The following is a 10,669-nucleotide window of genomic DNA, read 5'->3' on the forward strand; positions in this document are numbered from 1 at the left end:
TCGGCTGCGGCTGCACCTTGCCCTTCCAGTATCCAGCCCGCGGCTGCGGCAGCACCTCGCCCACCCAGCATGCAGTGTTGGCGAGTGGCTGTGCCGGTCCCCTTGTGTCCCCAGTCAGCACGCAGAAGCACGTACAGCGGGTTGTGACCGTCGCTTAAAGCAAGGTGTAAGAGCCTTGTCACACTTTTGCGTATCGTCTTGCATATGAGTCGCGTACGGACAATTCTTTTATATGCAGCCGTACGCAAACTGCGCACATCATATGCATCTCAGTTGCTTCATGTAAGTTTTGTGAACGCCCTCCCCTCGACATTAGTGCCTGTTTTATTGATCGTCGTCCGCAGAGTTGTCCGCAGTTGTCCGCAGAACACTCGCTCACGATTACTTGTGAGGTACGGGATGACAAAGCAATATCTCCAGCGGGCCTCCAACCAAGCTAAGGGGACACACCCCAGTTTATTTTGTGTCTTAATTCGATTCTGCATACCCTCAACACTAGCGACCGGCTCTTTCAGGAAATACCTCTTGAGCCAAAACACTGTGTTTGCAAATGAAGGATATCGCTCTAGCTACGAGAACAATAGAATTTCAATTTCTTTCACCTTTCTTTCTTTCACTAACATTTTTGTAAATTTTAGGCCAAAAATTGTCCATTTTCACCAAATCAACTCATTATCTAACCTTATATAAATATATTAAAACTTGCGAAATCCATTTTTTTTTGCTATGGTTGGACGTGGGGTACGCACTTTACTGGAAAAAAAATCAATTTGCCCGCTTTTACTGTCACAATTTTTTTCGCGGAAGAATTGGTGTGTGATCCGCTAAGGCAACAACCCCAGTCGCTTCTTTGCCAGTCAGCCGTGTGATACCAGGGTGACAAATCATCTAAGTACCTAATGAATATTTCAGCAACCTTATTTAGTAGCTTCCTTCACCTAAGGCTACAGCAAGTAATTTTTCTGAGGTCGCATTGATTTTCAACTGATTTTGAAAAAAAAAAGAAATTTTGCTGCACTTTGACGTTTGTCAACATGACTAAAATATGTTGTGAAAGTATCGGTTCAGAGATCATAATGGTCATGGCAAACGTGAAGTGCAATTTCAGGTATTTAGTGGCGAGTGTTGACAATGGCAACTCTATGTTCCATCGCATAAGAGTATAAAGTGTAGTAGCTGAGGTGTTTAACAGAATAGGTTATAATATCATGTATTGTCGCACCAATTCTTGGTTGACAAGGCTTATGACCTCAAAGTTTGAAAATGAAGGAATCTTGTTTTACTATTGTCGGCCTTGTTTTGTCGCCCTGTCGCATTAGATTTGGAGACTGCGGAGGATGTCATCTATGAAATTTGCTTGCTGTGGCCTAAGTTACGAACAAACTACAAATGAACTCTATCTATGATATGCCTGTTATCTGCTTATTAACGTTTAACAACAACATGATTTGTGTGCAATTCTTTGCACTCAGTGACGACTAATTAAGGTCCGTATTAGAGGACGACAAAGGACTGGAAACAATAAGAGAACCTTGAAGTTCACGTGTTTTGGCTTCCACTGTGAACAGCGTAGTTTGACAGAATTTATCTCAGCTATCCATGGCCAACACGGAGAAGGAATCTCATTCAAGGTCTTAAATAGAAAACCCCGGCTCTCGTTTATTAGGCCACACCAAGTAATTCTTATGGATGGCGTCCCTACAGAGATACTATAAATCTAATGCGAGAGCGCGAAAGAAAACTACCAAAAAACAAACAAAACAAACGAACAAACAAATGAAATATACTAAGGGACGACATATTTTAGGACACAAATCCAATGAGAGAACATAGTGTACCAACCAACATGCAATTTGTTCGTCAAGAAAACATCAATTAACTAGAAAGGCCGACATTTGCTCGGGAGTAAATGCAGCAAATGGCCTCACAACGTCCCCCGCATCAGAAATGGCCTTATCCCCCTCCCGCACAAAGGACTATTCCTAAATCACCCCTATCCAAAATGTGTAGTGATCCAGTAGTATCATCATCATCATCTGGTCGTGAGAGTTTCACTGGTGCTCGTGACTCTCAGTAGTATAGCTCAATGCAACAATGGAATCTTTCAATGCCTTCTGCTGTTGGAACATGTAGAAAAATTGTTCTATTTATAATTGTCAGTTTGGGGATTTGGGTTTTCAAGCTACAAGGGCTGTTTTTACTCAAAGTAAGGTAAATAAAGTATTTTAAAGAAATGAATCGGAATAGTAAACATTAAACTCTAAGCATTTGGTGCCAAGATACACTTATGCTGAGTTTCAGGTCATTTGGTTTTCGTATTAGCGCACAGCAGACAAAACTGGTCCAAAATATCAAAAGAGTACCATTTTACATAATTCTAAAGTAACCCACGCAAATAACGTTCTGTGGGCTTGTATTCAAGGATCTGTCATACAAAATTTCAGGTCATCTGGTTTTAATATTGGAGCACAGGTGCCAGAAATATACATTTTTGGTCCGGAAATAGCCAAAAATACTTATTGTATACAATTGTATAGTAACTGATGCCAAAAGCGTGAATTACATTCTTTGGACATGTGTCCAAGGTATCCCCATACCGAATTTCAGGTCATTCGGATTTAATATTAGGACACATATCTAGGCTTAACGTCTACACCGAGCACTCAAGGGAGAAAATCTGTTCTGCAATATTGTTTTATTTATTTATACATTAGGATGCAGGATAATTAGGAATCAACGTACGTTATTGATATTAATAGAAGAAAGTTTATTACAAATACATGCCCTAGGGCTAGTTGCGGTAAAACTATATGAAAAATACAATGGTATAAGGCACTACGTCTAACATTATACTATATTCTACAACATACGTGGTACAAATTTTGCTGGGTTTGACTTCTTCTGAGGCAGTGGAAGACGAATTTACCCACTTCTTACATAGTATGTAGGTTCTTTTATTATATCAGTTAAAGTGTTTTCTTTTGGTAGGGGGTATTAAGTGTTTTCTTTTGGTAGGGGGTATTAAGTGTTTTCTTTTGGTAGGGGGTATTAATGGCGGTGTACAAAAACAACAGGTTCACGGAACTCATAGTTCTCCCCTCCCCACCATCTATCTAGGTCTGTGTACACTTTCCTCTCTGTTGGGTGAACCTGTTGGAGCTTTCGACATAAATTACACAAACCACCATCATCCTCGGGAAATACACTCTTCGGAGGCTGGGTTCTCCATCTGAAGTACTGATTGTACATCTTTTTGTCTTTGTCAAGGATCTTTAAGTAATCTGCTAAGTCCTTAGGCGTCTCAAAGTCATCTACATAGATAAAGGAACCAGGAGGAGCGAATTTCTCATAATCTGTCTTATTTTTTTTTTATAATGGTTTATTTCAAATTCAAGTAACACCTCGCAGCCAATGGCTGAATTATGTGATACATTTACAATTGATTAATAGATTTACGCAAATACACAATCTAACGTATAATATTTAAAATCGAGGTATGTAGGTAGCGCATTGAATAAAAACAATTGATAACAAGTGGTTGGTTAAAACATTGAACATTTAAGTTAAAAGCATATCGGGATAAAATGATTAGGTGTGGCGCAACGAGTAGATTCTAGTATGTACATTTGAGTAAAATTTCTGGGAATATTAAATAACATTTGAGTACACGTACATACAAATAGATGGCAGCATTAAGTTATAAGTAGGGCAACGAAGTAAAGAGCAGCTACAAATTCAGCATCCGTATCATGTAAGGGATTGCACTTGTTCGGTATCTTTCAGTTCTACGGAAGACAGTGTCCAGTTTAAGGGATGAGCGGGTCGTCCTACCACTGATTTCAACTCTTGGAGGTGGCAATAAGTGTCTATGCAGCTTAGATCGTTCAAGTGATCTAGCGAAGTTCATTTGCTTCGGTGCTCCTAACACTACTGGAACAACTTCATTGCCAATGGCATTCCTCTAGAATTTCTCTGTGATGTACTCCTTACATTTGTAGCTTTCGAAGGACAGGTAGAATTTGAACTGTTTGATGAGTTGGTCAGAGCAGTTGTAATATCCGTTACCGTGTCCTAGACACACGGCTTTCCCGCATGTACCGAACACGTCCACGCGAATGTGTTTTATTAGTTCCACCGCGTACGCAGACCTAGGAAGGTATTTATAGCAATTGCTGACAAACCACACTACTAAATATTTCTTCCCTACGGTATAGTCCCTGTCCGGAGAGATGTCCGTTTGTTTCAAGCTTTTGTAGACGAGGCTAGTGGAGCCATAACTAGCTAAAACATCCGAGTCATTTCTGTAAGTCATGGTCCAGTTAAATACACCGCTGTAGGACACTAGATCGATGGCTTTAGGTCTGGCTGGGCATTCCTTGTTAGCCCACACCCAATATTGGTGCGGATATCGTTTCGGTGGCATGGCGAGTTAAGAATAAACATTGGGAAGGTCGTCATTAAGAAAGACAACGGCGTCTGCTGTGGCGATCTGACTGTGCTTGCCTGTGATGACGCACTCTGGCATGGACGGGCAGAGGTCGCCCTGGACTCCACTCAGCCGAACCCTCCACCATTTTGTCCAGAAGACAATGACCTTGTAATCCCGTACAGGAGTTGTATCTATAGATTTACTGTGCCACACAGAGTAGAGGGTGGACCTGGGATTCAACAGAGTTATCATTTTTAAAAAGCTCATATATACGAGGGGTGATCCAAAAGTTCTCGGCCTCACCTAGAAAATAAAGGTCAAACTCCTATTCTTTAATATAGCTGTATACTATGACGTCTTACATCACTGCACACAAAAATTCAAATTTTTATATTCATTAATTAGCACGTGACGCACCGTGAAAATGGGGTGGGTGAGGGCAAAATCACAAAATGGCCGCAACAGAAGCGTGTGCTGTGATCAAGTGTATCGATAAAAAGGGATGTCTCCGAAGGAAATCCATGAAGACATGGTCAAGACACTTGGTGATGACTCCCCTTCTTATTAAAATATAAAGAAGTGGGTTGCTAGCTACTAGCTCGGTAAGGAGAGCACAAAAGATGAACATAGGTCAGGATGCCACAAATCAGCACCATGGACAATCCAGTTGAGGCCATCCATCATATGGTAGTAAATGACAGATGTGAGACTGGCCAACATGTAGCAGGTTCTTTGGCCTGTGTTATGACTCAGTTCACAATGTTTTGTCGAACATCCTGTGGATGAAAAACCTGTTTGCATGGTGGGTGCCTCGAATGTTTTCTGAACATCAGAAGTTAAACAGGCGGGACATTTCAAGGAACGAATTCGGTCTAATGCATGCAATTTCCTCAAAACATTTGTAACCCAAGATGAGCTGGGTTCACCACTTTCACCCCGAATCAAAACAGCGGAGCAAACAATCGATGAAAAATTTTTCCCGGCCACCCAAGAACTTTTAGCGACTTTCGTCCGTTGACAGGGTTTTTTGCCTCTGTTTTCTGGGACAGCAAGGAAGCAATCATGATTGACTACCTGCGAAGGGGTTAAAGCATCAATGGGGAGTACTATTCAACAGAATTACGACAGTTGAGGACAACGATCAAAAAGAAAAGGAGAGGAAAGCTCCGAGCTGGCCTGCTAACAATGCACCTGTCCACACGGCACAGGGGTCAGTGGCAGCAGCAAACGAATTTGAGTTTGCAGTCTGACCCCACCCTTCCAATTCACCTCACCTAGCACCCTTGGACTCCTACCTGTTTCCTAAACTCAATTTCCACTTACGTAGTCAACGTTTTGATGGTAATGATGACGTCATCTATGCGGTATAGGCCAATCTGGGGGGTCCAGATGAAACCTTCTTCCACAAGGGGAAAATAAAGCTGGAACATCACTGGACCAAGTGCATTGCAGTTAGAGAGGACAATATTAAAAAATAGTGTAAGAAAAATTTTACTGCCGTGACGTTTTCTAGGTGAGGCCGAGAACTTTTGGATCACCCCTCGTACGTAGTGTCGGCTGTACATACTTAGCCTCTTCCAGGCTCCGGAAGCGGTTGGAAAGAGTAGAAATTGACCAGAAAGACAGATAACATCCCAGTTGCTAGGCTAAAAAGCGGCAAAAATTAACTCTCTAGCGGACACCTTACCTGGTATGTTATCTGTCTCTCTGTACGGGGAAAGCCTTTGAAACCCCAAATGTAAACCAAAAATCTTGACTTACAATTCTTTGCACAGTATAAGTCGAGATTGAGACTGATGGCATAAATGTTCAAAAGCCTTATATGGCGTAATTGTGACAAATTCCGTTGGAAATCGATCTGAATTGTCACTTTAGCCATTGGTATACTTACTAACTAGAAATGTAACATTTGCAAAGCAAATGCATGTTTACCTACGCATATGGTTTGCTCTTCTTTCTTAAATGCATGTACATTCATATATATAGTCAGACAGGAGTCTACATCCCACCTATAAAATTGCAACATTATGTAACCCAACACCAGGTACCATGGTGACAGACATCAACAAATCAGGCCATTGGTCAGGTCAGAGGTTAGTGTTTGGTACAGAAGAAGAAACGTAGTAAAACAATATGTTTTCCCTTGGTAAACATAATAAAACACTGATCATAAAACACTGATTACCTGGTGTCCATCTTGTTGCGTTGTGGCGTTGGGGACAGTGATAGCATATCTTCATACACGACTGTTATCACATGAAAGCCGATTCCTCCACAGACTAGAAGAGTTAGGATTGATAGTAGACTCTTCATTCTTTCATACACCTACATAGAAACATTGGTTATTCCTAGATTCTAAACAAAACATTTTTCTTGTATGGTTTTTACCCGCTATTTACTCTACTTTCATAAGTAGTATATGAAGCTAACCATGTCATTAGAATATCTTTGCCTGGGGTATTGGCCCACTGTACCTCCATACCAAATTCCAGGTCATATGGCCCGAAAATTTAGAAACTAAATCCAATTAAAGGAATGGCAGGAGAAGAAGAAGAAGAAGAAGAAAAACGGGGATGGAGAAGAAGAAACAAAAAGAACAACATGTCTTCACCACACCACTATGTGGTGTTACTGTTGGTGAAGCCATACGTGAAGACGCACAACTATGTGGTGTTGGTAAAGCCATAAGAATAGACGGAAATTCAGTCGTAGCACTCTACTGATTTCTAGATACAAGCCATTTCAGCCCAATGTGTACAGCTTGTACCCTTCTACCCATGTGTACAAGGCACACATGAAATGTATGAAAACGCAGCCCAAGTACCTTGCAGTTGGAAATTAGTCGACTTCTCGGTGGGGAGTAGAAGGTTTCTGTTGCCTCTGCTGTGCAGCTACCCCAGCGGAAGTATCTTTACGAGCTGAGGACACCGAGGAATTTTATCAACTTCTGAGAGAGATGGCGGTCAAGGTTTCCTGATTCCACCAATCACAAAGAGCGTACGTTCACCCTATGGAATCTGTCATATCTCCCACAAAGAAAGGCCAAGCCGATGTCTCGTGATTTCTCGAGAGGTTTGACGTGAGCACAGATGCTTGATCAAGAAAATCCACATAGTGATTGTGATACAACTGAGTGTAGCTGAAGTAATAGGGTGATTGACATAGGAAGCCTGTTATTTTGGCAGTTAATGGCTAAATAGGTGTGTACTTTTGTCTAAAAGCACCGAATTTGGCACACATGTTTAAATGTAAATGGTTAAATGTATTCTAAGCAAATCTGGATATGGAGGCATTTCAATTTCGGCCAATGAGCTTTTTACTAGGCTAAGCATTTTTTTGACAAACATTTATATTTTAGGCTATTGTGTCATTGCAGTTCTTAAACGAAATTTGGTACAAAGTGAATGCTAAAAAAAAGGTGGACCGTACCATTATACGGTATAATACTTATAATAGCGTTAACTCTTGAAATATTTATCTATTAAACATTGTACGAATTGTAGTTTGCTTTGAATGATTTATTTGGAAATACAACGCAATTACAAATATAGGAATGGAAAAACAGAAAAAGTCTAAACCTAATTGTTGACAACCCCACAAAAAGTGGTACCATTCCAATGTCACATGCCTATCTGCTTTTTCTGTCCGCGCCATCTTCTTTCACGTAACAAAGAATGTGAGAGTTAAAACTATATTCGTAATATATTTACATTCATTTATATTAAATTAATTAAAGCGTTCCATGTGTAATAAAGAAATTTGTGTCAAATAACCGTGTCAGTCGGTTAGGCTATATCATAATAACGTTAATGCCTTGCCATATCATCGCTGTAATATGGTGAGAGGTAAGCTCAGCTTTATTCGGTGATTAGGCCACACAAAGTTAATTTTATGGATGACGTCCTTTGGAGACCCTAAATCTAATGCGAGAAGGCGAAAAAAACAAGTAGGGCCCTTAAAAACAAGATGCCTAGATTAGAAATATACTAAAAGACGACAAATGTTAGGACACAAATTGAATGAGGTGACACAGTGTAACAAGCAAGAGGTCTTTTATTCATCATCAAAACAGCAATTAATCAGGTGGAACAGTGGACAGTGAAAACAGGATGTTAACCCTCAACAAAACACCTTCCCGGACTGATTAATCTGTACACCTGGGGTCCGCGCGGACCCCAGAGCAGTTTTTTGCTAATTTTTAGAAATTATCAACATGCTACCAGCTCAATTGTTTTGCAAACTGATGTGGGAACCTCTGTGTCCACATTACATACAAAAATCATACATTTTAAACTTTTTCTATTTTTTGGTGAAGAAAAGAAGACAAAAAGAAATACCCGATTTTTAAACCCATTTCAGACTCAAGGGGCTTTTGAGGCCCAACTTTGATCTCAGATAGCGGCTAAACGGCTTGCGCTAGAAGTATCAAATTTGCAATTTGGAGACCTTTCCTAAAATGTCTCTGGAAAAAAGTTTATATTTTATTTAGTTTAATACTAGTAAGTTGATGTTTTTTTGTGTTGCCATGGCAACGGGTTTCTAGCAGGAAGTTTTTTTTGAGAATAGAAGTAATTTTGGTTTTATATTAAATTACACTTCTTTTCCAACATTGATAACATCTTACATAATTGAATATAAGTTAAATCATTTAATATGCATAGAATATGCTAATTTGATGACGTCTTTGGCAAAATCCAATATGGCGGTCTATATTATTAGCTCTGACGTCATATGACGTCATAATTACACCAAAGTTATTAAAATTTAATTCTATTACTACACCATTCTCTGAAAACTTGGTAGACATACGATGAGTGCATAAAAACATATAAAAACGGAAATAAGGTAATGTATAAGAATTCCAGTGTATCCATTATGATCGAAAGCCGGCTGGGGTCCGCGCGGACCCCAAAAGAAAATCAGATATAATTTTTTATAAATGATAGAAACGGAGTTTTCTGCACTGTATTGAGAGACAACTTTGTGGGTGACAATTACCTAAAATTTCAGAAAAAAATCTTTAGAAACAAAAAAGATATTACAGAATATATAGTGCTGGGGTCCGCGCGGACCCCAGGTGTACTGTTTAGGGTTAATAGACCCTTTCTTCGCGTTACGGGTTTCACGTCAATCTGACGTGACTCTTTGGTCATAGTTACAGGAAGCGGAATTTCTTTTTTTTTCTAGGAACATGCCAAAATCAATGCACGCGCGGACGTCATCCATAAAATTTACTTGGTGTGGCGTTATCGCAACTGACAAGGGTTTAGCTCACCACACACACCTCGGGGATGGGCATTGACTCTTCAGTTTTGGCAAGAGTTTTGTGATAACCATTATTTGTTTGAAACCTTTATGTTGATACTTGCCCGATGTCTTTCCTTTTGAGATGTCATTCCGCTTTTAACATTATTATTGCTTTTGTTATTCCGCTGAATAACAAAAATAGCAATCTTAAAAACGTAGCAGTGGGGGGCCACAGTGGAGAGTACTACCTTAGTGCGTTGCCATGGGCGTCATTTCTTCCTGTTCTTCCTGTTTAACAAGGAGATAGAACCTAATAATACTAGAAACTAGAGTTCCACGATCTCATACCTTCACCAAATGATGTTACCCTAAGGCCTTGACGAATGTTGTCGATTCGCATTAATTATGGAAATTAGGCATTCATTTGCATAAACACTACCTGCCAATGTTCTTCTTCTTCACAATTACACGTGCCACACGTTTGAATAATCATATCATGGAAGGTAGCAGATTTATAGCATTTCCTCATTAATTATGCTAATTAGCTGCTGGTTTGCATGAATATCATTTTCGCATGTCAAGCATTTTTTAAGGTACCCACATATCAAAAATCATGATGATCCGTCTTCAGTTTCTGAGTTATCCTCCTTCGAATATTTTTCAACGAATGCTTCTGCGAGGGGGTACAAACCCATGTCACTTCTTCCCCAGCCTAAGAGCTACCTACCATCCAAACTTAGTGACCCTGCCATGTCCAGATCACGAGATATCCAAACCGTAAGTTCAGCTGCAGTACCATAACAATCCGCCAGGGGCTCCAAACTCCAAAATCTAATCAGTTCCAGGTCTCATTAAGACCTACCCACCTACCAAATATAAAGACAACCCATCTTAGCCTTTTTAATGTTATCGTGTTCACACACACACACACACACACACACAGACACACACACACACACACACACACACACACACACACACACACACACACAC

At 40.1% G+C, this 10,669-nt stretch overlaps 1 pseudogene; it reads right to left on the bottom strand.

Annotated features, from left to right (window-relative positions):
- Positions 1-3,048: 3,048 nt before the first annotated feature.
- On the bottom strand, positions 3,049-4,681 carry LOC109469357 (annotated as a pseudogene).
- Positions 4,682-10,669: the final 5,988 nt, after the last annotated feature.

Source organism: Branchiostoma belcheri, unplaced genomic scaffold, assembly GCF_001625305.1.
Source record: "Branchiostoma belcheri isolate BF01 breed outbred unplaced genomic scaffold, Haploidv18h27 scaffold200, whole genome shotgun sequence".
NCBI classification, from domain to species: Eukaryota; Metazoa; Chordata; class Leptocardii; order Amphioxiformes; family Branchiostomatidae; genus Branchiostoma; species Branchiostoma belcheri.